The 15,155-nt window shown below is 43.6% G+C and overlaps 1 long non-coding RNA gene across 1 annotated transcript; it reads right to left on the bottom strand.

Annotated features, from left to right (window-relative positions):
- Positions 1-299: 299 nt before the first annotated feature.
- Positions 300-11,743, bottom strand: LOC311626826. The gene is made up of 3 exons (XR_014795779.1): positions 11,607-11,743; positions 7,603-7,692; positions 300-581 (listed from the first exon to the last, which is right to left on the bottom strand). It is a non-coding gene; the product is annotated as an uncharacterized lncRNA (long non-coding RNA).
- Positions 11,744-15,155: the final 3,412 nt, after the last annotated feature.

Genomic DNA, 15,155 nt, shown 5'->3' with positions numbered 1-15,155 from the left:
AATCGACATGTTGGGTAAATGTTTCTATTTCAAAATATGCACACTTAGACATAACAGCCGGCCATAAAGCACATATTTATGTTTGTGATTTAATGTATCACAAACTTAGTGTTTTATTTCTTTTAGCTTCACACAGAGGCCACACTATTTTTTTTTTGCAAGCATTATATAACTTTACAACAGCTTTATGACTCAAGAAACACATATGGCAATAAATCAGATGTGTATACAAAGCCTAAGTTTTTCAAATTTGTAATAACTTTCAATTTAAAAAAATTAAGATTATATCCATTCCTTGCACTGTTCTGACTCATTTAAAGATTCCGTTGAAAATTCCTATTCATTAATCAGGAAAAATCTGCGCAGAATTACAGTGATTGTCTTTTGAAACACTGCACCCGTGCTTCCAAGGAAACATATTGTGACTAAGGGCACATTCACAGCACAGCTGAGGATTAACCCTTTACCAACCAGCGTGCATATTGTCCACCGCCGAGTGAAAACATCCACACAAACTGAGGAAATGGCCGTGGCATCCTGAAATGAGCGTGCAGGAACGCGCCTTGGAACCGGAGAGGCGGCTGCTGAGGCAGAAAGACAAAGACAGGATGTGAAAAGCTGCGGCAGAGGTGGCGATTCTGAAAGTTCTCTGGCTACCTCTCCATTATTTGTGAGATGTTCTTTTAAAGGAGAAAAAAAAAAGTTATCTCTAGGGAATTTTCCCTAAATAGTCAAACCTAAGTCATTTTAAGGAAGACCACCCACCTGAAAACAACTCAGCTTTGCCAAATTTCTTTGAAATGTACAGCTCCTCATGAAAGCATTCCTGACGACGTGGTTAGTACGCCACTAGCACATGCGTTGGTCCTTTGTCAGTACAGGAAAATGGTTGCATTGGTCAGAGCAAGATTAGTTTCCAAGTACCACAGCTAAGATCAGGGAAGAGTGCTAAGTCCCATTTCACCAACATTCTCCTTAGGTGAGCTGGGAGAGAGATACCTGAGTTCATCTTATTAATGTCTCAATAACTGTAAAGTAATAAAATGTGTCTTTCAAACTGGACAAGTTTGTAGAGGAGAACTGAAGGAGAAGAGGTGGGGGTAGAGGAACAGTGGAATTCCTCGAAAGAAGACTATCCAATCATAGTGATTGATAAAGATATAGAGCTGGGGGGGTGGGGGGGAGAAAAGCTTATAAAACCCACATATTGACTATAAATTTGATCATAAATATTAATATGAAAATGTAGAATGAATGGTAGATAATAAATATTACTATGCAAATTGTGTTTTTATTTTCAAAGACATGTAAATGTAAAATATACCTTTTTATGCTATCATCAGGGGTTTTTCTAGTAAAAATGTCAATTAAAGTATTTAGCAAACATATGATTTTGGCTAGTTTTGTCCTCCTTGAGAATATTTTCTAGATCCCAGAGGATTTAATACAACTTCACATAATTTATGCATTTTAAAATTATACTCTTGTTTGGAAGGTATAAGAAGCAATAATGACTCTGGCAATATTGGTAAACTGAGCATGGAAAGAATTGAGAAGTCATGCAAAAGTCATAATGGCAAGGGGTGTGAAGGTCAGCAGCCAACGAGAGGGAAACACAATTATAAGTTGGTTAGAATACAAAATGCTGATAAAAAAAATACTAAGATTAATTTCAAAGTTATTAGAAAAATATCAAGTAATGTATGAATCATTGAGGTTGGATCAGTCAGGTTCCTATGGTATTTTGCAGCAAAAGAGAAAGAAAAAAAAAAGAGAGGAATTGAACTAAAGTCTTCTAATACAATCATGCTCACTTGCATTTCTTTTTGGATAATTTTATGTCATCAATACAAAAAGTTTACTTCAAGTCTGTAGGTCAAATGAAATATATGCTGTGGGTCAACTGAAGCATTTGGTCTAGACATATGAAACTGCCTAAACTGTAGGTCAAAATTGGTTGAATTTTAGACATCGTGTGACTCATGTATTGTAATATATGGTGTAACGTAGGCAATTTAGAATATTTTTGAAGTCAAATCGCATGTGTGGGTTCCATCTCAGTTCTCTGCTTGACCCGCTTTGAACCGTAGGCAAGTTACCAAGTTACACGCTTTCAACTGCTCTGCAGTGTCCCCACCTGGATAATGGCCACTGTGGTGTCTGCCCTGGGAGCCCTGTGTGAATTAGACAAGTAACCAGTGTGATGTGGTGATTCCCCATGCACTTATTCCAAAGGCGATAGTTTAGAACTCAGAAAGGAGGGACCCTTTTCTGGGATTTACAGACCCTTCTAAGATCCCCATGATGCCAAATGTTCGGGGCTTCTGGTCACCTTCCAGAAAAGCCACACCTAACACAAGCCATCTGTAATAGGTGAGGGCATCCCACCAGAATATCTGCTTTGAATCAATGTCAGCTTCATCTTTGAAAAATATCCTGAATCTTGTTTCCACACCTCACTCTGCCATGGACAATAGCATTTAAAATAACCAGGAAGACATGGAGAATAATTCTTTGAAATGTAATGGTTATTAAATTGGGAAATGGGATGGGTGGGGGAGCTTATGTCAGGCCTCTCACACTTCATGAGCAATTTGATAACTCCTGAGGCCTGATGGCATTATTCCCAGTGACCTTACATATTTGGGTTAATTTCCTTCGGGTAAGCGTTCTCACATCCCACCCAGCCAGTGAAGTATGTGCTTAGCAAACGTTGGAAGGCAACAGTGGGTGGGTTCTCAGTGGTGTCCTTGACTCAAACACCCACTTTGCTTTTCTCAAATAAGGCTTCAGAGTCAAGTCACTGCCTGTAAGTTTTCTGGCTGAAGAACATAGAGCCCTGGGAGTGAATCTCACGGTGAACCTGAGGCTGTGGCATGTGATTTCCATGTATTATTATGCAAGCTCTCACTGCAACTTAGAGATGAGGAAACAAATTCAGCCTTATCAAAGGCATACCACTAAGTAGGAAGAAATTTCAGAATCGGACTTCTCAGCTAATATATCCTGGTGCTTCTGAAAATCAAGAACAGCTTAACAATGGGTGTGGTACAGAGACTTTTTAATTTTCCTTTTGAGTAGAATTTCCACATCAAATAATCAGTTAAAGATGGATTCTATTTCCTCATTACATCCACCAGCTCATTCCCATCATCCTTAAAATAAATTAAAATCACCCAGCCTTCAGAAGTGGCTAAAAGGGTGGTCTTTCTCCTATATGATTTCCACTGTTTCACCATTAAAGGGAACTCTCAGTAAACTGATGCATTGTTTGCAATCTTAGCTCCTATTTTCCAATCCTTGCCAATGGGGATCTTTCAACTTCAGCAACAGTTCCCCTACCACAGGTTTTTCTGGTGTTAAAAATATTGGACTTGGTGCACTTGCACCTTTAGAATCTGTGCAAGCCCAGGTTCCCCGGCACAAATCAATATTCTGCATTAGAGAATTGGAGGAATGAGCCAATAGAATTAGCAGAGTAATTTACTGTGCCTCAGCTACAGCTGGCAGGGGCCGCAGAGGGAAGCTAACAGATGTTTGTTTGCTAATGGTGGCTTCCTGATGCAGTCACAGCCTGATGCTGCATACCTCTGCTAGCCAGTCTGTCCAGCTTCATAAAAAGGATAAGGGAGACTTGGATTTCCACAGTGTGTAATGCCAAGTGATTTCTTCTTCTACTATTCATCCTAATGTCCTATGTTTTTCATGATTATAACAGGGAATAATACTGTATGACATTTTAGATTCATTGTAGTGAAAGAGGAAAGAATTTTGATGTGGACAAATCATAAATTGTTATTGGGATCATAATTATAAGAAATTCCTATAATTCAAGTGTTCGGGAAATCATGACCAATGATACCCTACTGCAAGATTGGTAGACACAAAATAAAATGGCAGCAAGTGGCACCTGGAAGATCATGTGGTTTTCCTTTGTTTCCTTGGCAATGTAGTAATTTACAGAAATTTTCTTTTTCTTTATAAAAACAATAAGAAACTTGTAACAATAAAACATTGACTCAAGGAAAAGCTTGTTTCCTTTGGATTGATCTCCATCCTTGCTTGTATGTGCAACCTCCTGGGAGGAAATGGAGGAGACTTCAAGGTAGTAATGCCCTCTCTTGCAAGGCCATTGAGGAGATCAATAGTACACTGTGAACCCACAGTAAGGCTTGGTATCTACTTTTTTTTTTTTTTTCTCTTTGGGATCTAATCTGTTACATTGGGATTTTTATCTATCAACAAGTATGCACTCATGATACATTTTCTGTAGCTGGCCATGGCAAGGTTCTGAGTCAGGTTCATAGTGGAGACAGTCTCACAAATGAGAGAATAATTATGTATATGAGAAGCCAGTGATCGGAATGCTGTAATGACCAGAACGACCAGTTGTTATGATGCCAACACAGCCAGCAATCAGGCCGGATGGAGATGTGGAGTGGCTGTCTAACCCCCCCTCAACCCAGATCATTCATCCCACCCTGATTGGCCTTCAGCCCTCTCCCTTCCCTCCCCCCGCCCCCCCCCCCCCCCCCCGCCAGCCCCACCCCTGATAGCACCCTCATCCCAATAAGGGTTAGGTTGGCCATCGAACTCCCCCACAATGGCTCTTTCCCCCCAGCCAGCCCCGCCCCTGATAGCACCTCCCACCCCAATAGGGGGTTGGGTCATCCATCCAACCTTCCCTTGGTCCTTCCCCCTCAGCTGGCCTCACCTATGATTGCCCCCCCCACCCCAATCAGGGGCAGGGCCTGCTAGCCAATCGCCCACGGCCCCTCCTCCCAGCTGGCCCAGCCCCGATCCACCCCGATTGGGGCCAGACCAGCCAGACCCCACCCATGCACAGATTCCTGCACTGGGCCTCGAGTAAATGTATAAACAACAATTCAGGGGGATTGGCACAAACTTTTGGGGATGAGGTCAGGGTAGGGTGTAGAAAAGATGCTAAGATGAAACAACACTATAAAAAGAGTGTCCCTTCAGCTTGAAATCTTGGTAGGACTTACAAGCCAGAGATATGAAGGAGTCTCATGCAAGGTGAAGAAGATGTCAGGGCAGAGCCATGGATTTTCATAAAGAAATGACATTATTGTATTCAGAGGACAGAGAGCAGTCACTTGGGCTGAACATGGAATATTGGTGGGGAAAGTCTGGGTGGAAAGAGTCTATAAAGCTTGGAGCACTTTGAATGCCAACTTCAGCCATATGGACTCTATGTGGTAGACCACTGGGCACCACTGAGAGGCTGTCAGCATGATCCGCCCAATCAGTTCTGGGAATCAAGAAGGTTATTGGTCATCAATGTGTCAGCTAAATTTGCAGGTACAGATTAGCAGCAAGTTAGGGGGAAATGGAGATATGAATTAAAGTAGTAACATGGGAATAAAACAGAAATAAAAGTGAGGATTAAATGTTAAAGGGCAAGAAAATATAGGACTTCCCAAATGACTGAATGACAATGGTGGGAGCATGGTGGTTTAAGAGAGAGGAAGGGCCAGTAGCAACTGAATTTTCAAAATGTGAAAACTGGGTACCATTTTGTTAAAGGAACTAATTTGGAGACTGCTAAGAACTTCAGCATGTCAAGTGCTTTTCATATACAACTTTATTTTCTGCTTATCGTTTTTAGTAGCTATAATATTCTCACTTTACTTCTGAGGAAACTGAGACTTGGGTAATAACCAACTTGCCCACAGGTGGCATGTGGAATAGTGAGGATTTGAATTCAACTCTGTCTAACTCCCATACCCTATTCCGGAGGTTGTCTATCTGTGCTCTGAAGAACTCTAAAGATCCTCAGAAGCTCCTTGGGATCTTCTGGGGTAGAGGCAGGAGGTTAAAGAAGTTTGGGCTCCTGGAATCCCTCCTGGCTTCAACCTGGTTTAAGTTTTCTTTTGAAAAGTGAGTTCTACTAGCAAAACCAGCAGGTGCTATTTTGCCTTAAAAGAAGAGGAAGGCTTGGTTTGGGACATGCTGAATTTGAGGAGCAAATGGGGCAGGTGGAGGTGTCTAGAGTTCAATGTTGATCTTAGGGATGAGTGCATAGGTTCAGGAGCATGTGTGCAAAGGATCAGTGAGAGGGGTTGCCTAGTTCCATGCCAGAGTTAGCTTTCTGGTGTTTCTACTCTTAGTAATCACATTCACCTGTCATGTGCTGGGATGGCTCTGACCTCACAGTAGCCCTGTGATGCTGTGTTCCACTCTCTTGAATGCCTACACACCACTGCTCCACCAGTTGGATGTCCAACTTTCAAGAGCACGTAGGTGTATTCCCAAATCTGTTTTGCCAGTTGCTTTTGTTTTTGTAATTCCTAATTTTCTTGAATAATATGTAAACTAAGACAATATGAATACAAAAGGAAATAAATTTTCCCCTGAAAACTAAGTTAAATTATTTGAAAAGAATAGGCAAATGACTTTGACTTTTTTGGAATGAGACTGTTATAAACTGCTGGGGGAACCATAAAATCTAGACAGATTCTGGGCTCAGATTGCATTGCCAGTGTCTTTAAATTCTTACAACTCTAAGAAACTAAAACCAACAGTTGTAGATGATGCATATGGATACAGATTATACAAGAACTCAAAGCATCACTCCTTGGCCCTACATCGAAGGGTGGAAAATTAATATACACTTATTTTAAAGTGAAAATAACATGTTATATGGGTTTGTATGTATCTCTTTTCATGATGCCTCACTTTAAACAACTTTTTATTAACCTACAACTATGGTCAGCAAACTGCGGCTCATGAGCCATGCGGCTCTTTGGCCCCTTGCCTGTGGCTCTTCCACAAAATACCACGGCCTGGGCAAGTCTATTTTGAAGAAGTGGTGTTAGAAGAAGTTTAAGTTTAAAAAATTTGTCTCTCAAAAGAAATTTCAATCGTTGTACTATGGATATTTGACTCTGTTGACTAATGAGTTTGCCAACCACTGACCTACAACTACTAGTCCTGACCAAGTCAGATAAGAATCCAGCATGTATTTCTAGCCCCAGCACAGAAAGAAGATTATTACCACGTGAGCACAGGTCAATCACTTGACTCTCAATTTGTAGGTCAAATCCACTAGGAAATTTGGCAAGGAACAACATACTGTTGAATGGGGTTGAAGCTTCCTAGAAATCATAAATGCAAGGAGGGGACAAGGAATGAGAACGTAGGTATTAAGTGACTTAATTATGATTTCCATGTAGAAAATTATGTAGGAAGAAATTTCTTCTACCTTTAAATGCATGTAAGCTTACTGATTACTAATAGGCACAATTCTGCCAGTTTCCAGGTGACATGAAAAAGGGTTCAAGGCTGAGCTAGCAGGGAAAGGACTGTGGTGAAGGCATTTTTTAACTGTGTGTGCAAGGTCGGGTTTTGCTTTGCTGCCCTGGAGAAATACGAGGAGCTGGAGCAAGTAGCAGAGGCCGTGCTGCTTCCAGCAGCTGCTGCGTGGTGACCCGGAAGCCCTGAGGTTCAGCACCAGCCATGAGGCCTGTGTCTCTAATTGGCATTGCAGCCAGTTGGGACTCCTCCCTTTGTGTGCCCTGGATTGCCAGAGCCAGGGAGAGGGGGGAGAGGGGAGAATATGCGTGTGTGGTGAGTGATCACCTGCTTCTCTTCTCTTGTTGCCATGGGTTACGGAGCTCAGAGCTGGAGAGTGGGGCCAAGCACTCGGAGTGGAAATAACTGCGTCAGCCTCTGAAAAAAAGAAGAAAAAAAAGAAATTAGAAATCAGGAGCAGGGAAACAATGGGCAAAAGCACAAAAATCAACATCCCAGGGCGGCCTGACAATGAGCGAGGGAGCCAGGCAGCCGAAGCGAGAGCGGCTCTTCATAAATCTGCCTCCCCTCACACGTTGGTCCAAACAGTGATGATGAGAAAAGAACACATGCAATTCTCCATAGCAGCCTGTGCTCTGCCCACTTGGGCCTTCGTACAGGTCTAGCACCCACCTTGGAGAAAGTCAAAGTCTGTTAAGAGTCAAGTCAACCGCTGTCAGGGAACCACACTAAGCATAGCAGTAGGAGGTACAAGCCACTGAGTGAGAGGATACAAACAGGAAGGAGGCTGTGACCTTGGGGAGGCCGCCATTGAATTAGGCATCTTAAATCTGTAAGGCAAGGCTTGTTGCGGATCCTGCACCTAAATACCCATTAGTCTTCTTATTTGGTGGCCCATCAGGGAAAAAGATGTGTTTCCCCTCTTTCTTGTGGCTTCTATTTTGTGTGAAATGTCATAGACTTTAGGAATAGAGGGGGCTTTTCAGTAAATCCAATGCCCTAATTTCGCAGCTGAAAAATCAGGCTCAGAGAGGTTAAGTGCCTGTACCAAGATAATCTAGTTTTTGTTTGTTGGTGGTTTTCTTGTTTGTTTTGCTTTTGAAGCTTTTTAAGTGTTTTGTCTTGGTTTTATTTGTTTGCTTGCTTTTCTGTGAGGGAGGAAAATATGTAAATGATGAAGTGAATATTTACCTGTATCAGTCTCAGATTGGACGGCCAGGAGGTGAGAAGCCCACATTTCTTCAGACTGAACTACCCAGCAAAGATATAACGAAGATCCTGCTTTGCTGGTAGGGACACCCACCCTTCTGCATGTGAGGACAAGGGCTGCTTCCCACCCACATCGCTTGGTCCAAGTCCCATGGATAGCAGGACATTTGAAGGGATGTTAGGAGGGACATGGTTGTAGGGGTGTGACCTACAAGCCTTTCTAATTCAGGCCATGACTCCCCTGCGATCTTCTAGGAGCACAATGTCTTCCTGCTGTGACCCACCCCCACCCACCTTAACCCCAATCAGATGAGATGAGTCCTCAGGTTCTTGCAGTGCCTGCTGCCTGTGGCCACCTCTCCTTCCTGAAGAAGATTGGCTTCTTCTCTGGTTACCAGCGGCACTTAGCAGGAAAGAGATCCCATGAGAGGCTGTGGCTAATCTGTGTGCCTAAAGAGAACTAGTTTCTGATGCCACGTTACTGACTAGCTGTTTGCCATCTCCCTTTCCTGCCTCATATTCCACTGGCTAACTCCCATGAGATGGACAATCTCCTTTTAGCTTCCAGTCTATTTTACCACCTCAAGAATTTAGGCTCTCACATGAAAGCATGTGGGGAATGGTTTCACTTACATGTTTCCGGCAGCTACTATGAAAATGTAATATCTGCCCGGAGGATAAATAACTGTGGCAGCTTGCCTCTAGGACCCTCTTAGAGGAGACTGATGTTGGAGAGGGGCCAGCATGACCCTTACAGAAGTGAGTGAGGTTGTCCAGCTCTCCTCTTTCCTGTGAGCTCCCATAGACACAGGAGGGGATCTTAGTCCAGGTTTTTTAAAGGACAGACAAACTATTCCACAGCCTCCGTGAACCTTTCTCAGGAAGCACACGAGAGCTGTGGATGCTGGGAACACAGAGGGAGTTGTAGGCTGTGTCTTGGAATGCAGACTGTCCCAGAAACCCTGGGAAACAGGTGTCCAGGTTCATATCCCATCCAAAGTGCCACAGCTATTCCACGGGCTTTAGAAGGGAGCTGAACTTCTCTCTGCTAAAGAAATTAATCCAGCGCCTAAATCCTGCTTGTTGTTAATGGCTGGATATCCTTGAGGTGAATTCCTCGGCGACATCCTTTGATCTCCGCTAGCCCTCTGGGAGCTGCACATTCTCTCAGTAATCAAAATCCATAGATCTTTTTTCTTCCTTCGGGGATCATCTATACTCCATGAGTTTTTCAAAACCATTTTACCATGTCATTCTCCATTTCACTTCACACTCTTCCTCCCTTCTTTTTTTCCAACTCTCTTTTATTTACCTTTCATGTTAATTTTCACACAGAAATGACAAATTCTTGGGGTTCTGGGATTCAAAACACATCAACAAAAAATGTTTACAGAGGCCAGGGGCTGGGATAAAATTGCAAACATAGCAGATATGCTTCCTGTCCTCATTATGCTTGCTCATCTCAAGAGTTAGAAAAGTCTAAGGAAGTGACATTTCAGTGGGAAAGGAGGAGAGTGTGCGGGGGTCAAACATAGCGGGGATCTCTCTTTTCCGCATCCAGCATGGAAAGAGAGATGAACGAACCAGTTCTAAGTGGAGACAGCCAGGGATTGAGAAATACCAGTAATAGAAATAAAGAGAGAAGACACAGAGATAGATTTAAGGCTGGGAGCTGGGTGGGCCACCATCCTGTCGGCGGGAAGAGGATGACGGTGACGACCCATCCCAAGGCATGTATTTTATACCCCCAATACCAGGAAGTAACACCAAAACTTAGGATCAAAAGAGCTTATTTGCCTTCTTAAGTAGGCCCTAGCATTCCTGTTGCTTGTCTGGATTTACATATCTAGACTCACCCCTGCCGACACCTGGGCTGATAAGAAGGCCAAGTTGATTACACATTCCACCATCTTGGGGAAATGTGTATCCGAGCCTGGGCTCTGCCAGTTGTCTCGGACTCAGCAGACAATTTAAAGGAAAATGCCCATGTGCCTTCCCAGGTGGCCCTCTACAAGTCTGGGGGATGGGCAAAGGTAAAAGCAGGCAAAAGCCCCCAAGTCAAGAGAGCACAGAATGTGTGAGAAGCAGAAGTTGAATAAACTAGACATAGAGAGCAAAGGAGGGATATGATGAGAGGCGATGTGGGAAGAGGAAGATAGGAATCAGGTCATAGAAACCTTTAAATCTTCTAAACCACAACAAGGAATTAGTCTTTGCCATTTTAACAATAGAAGCCATTGGATGTTATAAGCAGGGGATAGTGTAATCAGATCTGAATGGTAGAAATGTGCATATAAGATGGGAGCACTGGAATGTTCTCAGGCAGACTGGTTAGGAAGAAATGAGGTGGGGGTAATTATGATATGGACAAGGGTAGTGGCAGGGAGAGTGGGAAAATCTGAACAGATTAGAGATTTATTTAGAATAAAACTGACTTTCACAGCTATGTGGACTGGCGTGTGAGAAGAGCACAGACTGGCTACTCTGAGAGATCTTATTAACTATGGAATAGGAATGTGAGCTCCGATGTCAATCACTGCCCAGTCACTGCCCCTCCTGAAGGGACAGATCTAGAGGAGCTTATATTAAGCAATGTGACGCTACTCCACCTGGTCCCAGCTAATTAGAGCCGAGGTGAACACCTTACCCTACGGCAGGGCACCCATAAGATGGCCAGCAATCAAAGATGGGGCCACACCCGGCACTAATATCTGAATCAGTTAAATTTGCTCTCCTGGGACTATGAACTATGAAAATGCCAAGAGAATGAGTCAGTTAGTAATAAGAGCTGAAGTTTTAAAAGGATGGATTAAGGAGAGGGTGGAACAAGAGGGAACATGTACAAGCTAAAGTTATAAGGAAGGGAAAATAATGAGTAAGCAATAGAAGCCAGTCTGCAGAGAGGATAGAATGGAGCAGATGACAAAAGTAAGCAGATAAACCAATAGAGGGCATCCCGGTGGCTGCTGGGAGCAACAGAGGGCAGAGGTGGTTTCCAGAACTATCTCTGGCCCTGAGCATTTTCTATTTCCAATGCTGTTCCACAAGCACCCTTACAATAAATCACTCCTGTAATTTGAGTCTCTGCTCATTGCAACAAAAGAGCACTACAAAACACTCACCTAATATTTTGCCCAGTATCACATGCTTGTCTCTGCCCTTCTTGCTGTGAGTCTCCAGTGTGCTTCAGACATGCTTGCCTGCCCAGAATCCCTCCAGAGAAATCCCCTCAACCCTGATGAGTTTCCAAGGGCTGCCTTCAGCCACACTCAGTAGGTACATCAAAATCAAAAAGAATGTAAAACCTCATACCAGAGACGCTGCTTTATGGCAGAATTCTAAACCCATGACGTGTTTCAGTGGGTTGAAAATGTCTTTGAATGTGTGCTCCCATCCCCAGCACTATGATTAATTACTGGCGGTTGCTACTGGTTATGCTGCAGCTCTTGGCAATAAAATGAGTAAAAAGTATTTGAGCTTTGACAGTCTCTATCTGACAAAGAGCCTCTTATTAAAAAAAAAAAAAAAAGAAAAGAAAGAAAGAAAAAGAAAACACAAAGCTGGATGTAATTTATAGGAAGCTTCTCTATTTCTGGTCAGCCTAGGCCCAGGCCGAATCTGTCCTGAGATGAGCTATGAGGAAGGCAGGTGAGGCGTGCTGCTCCTCCTCACACACCAAGTTATCCTCATCATGCTCCGTGCACATTTCTGAATTAGTTCCAGCTAGTTAGTGTCACTGCGGGACAATTTAGACTGCCATTGCTCGAGTATTCAACATACTCTTTGATGATGGATTCCCAGAAAAGGCAAAATCCATTATTTACACACAGTAGGAAAATAAACCTTCTCCCCAGCCTCAGACATGAAGATCGAGAAAGCTTTTCATGTTAGACAGTTGGAAATTTCACATTCAAGTGGCTTTGTCAACTCTTTTAATCAATGTCCTTTAGAAAAACAAATTTAGCAATTCGGCTCCTTTATGCAGTAGGGGTGAGGTGTAACTAAGGATATTAGCTATCAGCGGTTCATGGTCTGTTAGCCAGCACTGGCTGGTAATAAAGCGCAGCTAACTGACAGCTGTGCCTTGAGGTAGCATCATAGAAAAAAAAGAAAAAAGAAAAACACAAAAAACTCCAGATTAAAAAATGCAGGTAGGGAAGCTGGGAGAAAAGGGCATCCTCTCCAGCTGGAAGAAATACACTCTCCCCAGTGGATAGAAAGTGTTGCTATAACATAGTCACAATAGCGTTCAAGTCAATATAGCAAGTCGTTGTTCTCTGAGCTACATTTCAACAGAAGCCCAGATATTGGAGGGGATGTGAGCTGTACCATGTCCGCCTGTGGACCCAGGATCGGGAGGTGACGAGATCTCTGCTTTATAGAAGGATGCTGCAGCCGAAACCGGTTTGGCTCAGCGTTAGAGCATCAGTGTGAGGACTAAAAGGTCCCAGGTTTGATTCCAGTCGGGGGCATGTACATTGGTTGCAGGCACATCCCCAATAAGGGGTGTGCAAGAGGCAGCTGGTCGATGTTTCTCTCTCATCGACATTTCTAACTCTCTATCTCTCTCCCTTCCTCTCTGTAAAAAATCAATTATATATTGATATATAAAGAAGGATGCTGCAGGCCATCACTCAGTGGCCAGGGATACTTCAGGTAGGTGGTCAATGTCACTGGACTGGGGAAAAGCGAAACACCTTTAGTGTTTCCCAAAGTGTGTTTCTAGGAATGGATTGGGTGTAACATATGAAAGCGAGCCAAGGTCAAATTAATTGGGAAAATTATGGGTTCAGTAAAGCTGAACAGGTCTGTCTGTGATAGGCCTTCTCAGACCATTTAATAGGCTAATGAGTCTGTAAGAAGGGTGTGGTTTGCAATCTCCTCAATTTCTTTTTAGTGGGGGACCATGAGAAGCTTTTCCAGAGCAGCTCGTCTCTCTGAGGAATGAGCTATGGGAAATGATTTGGGAGAGATTCTTGTCCTTTAGTTGTGAAGGCTTACCCCAGACTCTTCCTCGCCTCACTGCACTCTGTTTTCAGCCTCACTCTTTGACCTTGACATTCTCTCAGTTGTCCCAACAACAACATGGACTCCATCTCACCCTGACTGGGTTCTCCTAGATTATCCTTAACTCCTTACCATCTACTTGCACAGGACCTCAGGGCGATGGGTGCCTGGCTAAGGCCCTCTCAGCCCACTGTGGTCCTTTCAGCAGGCATTTTTGAGCTGATTATCCAGTGGCTGCGCTGAAAAGCCGGGCTTGTCCCTGCCTTCCCCAGCTCTCTTCAGGGCTCCCAATGGAGAGCATCCTGCCTGGCCTCCACCCTCTGTGGGGCGCTAAGGGGCCCTGAAGGGCTTGCAGACTCCAGGAGGCTTTCAGGGAAAGAAGCAGAGCTAAAGTTGCTCCCCACTCCTGAAAATTTCCCTCCAAAATGTGTCACCTCCCTCTAATTCCAATTCCCTCCGGTCTTACACAAACAGAGCTAACCTGGGGTAAACACTGAAGGAGGTGATTCTCTTCTCCAATCACCAGGGCTTCTTATGCCCCCTCCCCCCAAAAAAAGCTGCCTTCTTCTGAGCTTCTTCTTTCCTAGCCATCATCTAACCTTTCTTCCCAGCACAACAGCAGTCATTTACACATAAGTATAATTTTAAGCTAGTTTTTTTTTTTGTGTGTGTGTGTGTGTGTGTGTTTCTTTTTTTTCTCTCTCGGGACATGTTTTTTAATCTTAGGTGATTCAGGAATGGAAGGAGTGGCCTCAGGAAGGAGGTTAGGGAGATGTATTTCCAGCATGCTAAAGAACAGATTGCCTTTGCAGAATGCTAGTTCTGGCCCTGACAAGAAATAGGGGAGGAAATTCAGGAACCAAATAATTCTGTGCCGCCAGCTAGATTCCCAGGTGGTGAGGGCAGACACGTAGATCTCATATTTCTAAAAAGTTATACCTGAAGCTAAGCATTCAGTACTGTGGTTATGGTTCCTACCAGCTGAACTTTCAACACCTTTTTAAAATGATTTTATGTCTTGCATTGCAAAGACAAAGGCATTATTATTTGACTCTGCCATATGGGAAGAAGACAAGAAAGTGACCGAGAGCTCCAATAGTTTGCCCTCTAAACATCAATGGGTCAGGGTCATTGTCATTCAGACTTGGGAAGCCAACACCTACAGAACTTGAGGAGAAATGGCTGATGGGAGCAACAGGAGCACCCAAGCCCTCTGCCTGACCAGGTAGAAAGCTAGGGAGTGATTGATTGAGGATGGTGAGTGTCTGAGCAAACAAGCAAGCAAGCTAATTGGCTAGCTAAGAATAATTGATAAGTTAGTAAATATTTAATTCCCCCCAAAGTTGCAAAAAACTTTGCTAACGAAGGCTGCTTTTGGGTCACTTAGTCTGAAGTGTCCACCAGAACTGCCTTCCCACAAGAGAAACTCATTTCAGCAGCCTCCCTTGGTGTTGGAAGCGGCCCATCGCCTTCAATAGCAGAGAGGTGTGGGCAAGGAACCCGGAGGCTGGTCAGCCTTGAACCTTTGAAAAGTCAGAGCCAACCACCCACTGTCTAGTTGAGACAATGGTAGCTAAAGCGACTTCCACGTTTTAGTTCAATGTAAATCCTTGCTGATTGGCTATGATTGGAATTGCCTGCCTAGGGCTATGGGTGTATCCCAC

Source organism: Pipistrellus hanaki (assembly GCF_964339955.1).
Source record: "Pipistrellus hanaki genome assembly, chromosome: 8".
NCBI lineage: Eukaryota > Metazoa > Chordata > Mammalia > Chiroptera > Vespertilionidae > Pipistrellus > Pipistrellus hanaki.
Note: the sequence above shows the minus strand (reverse complement) of the source record. Positions and strands in the feature narration are given on the sequence as shown.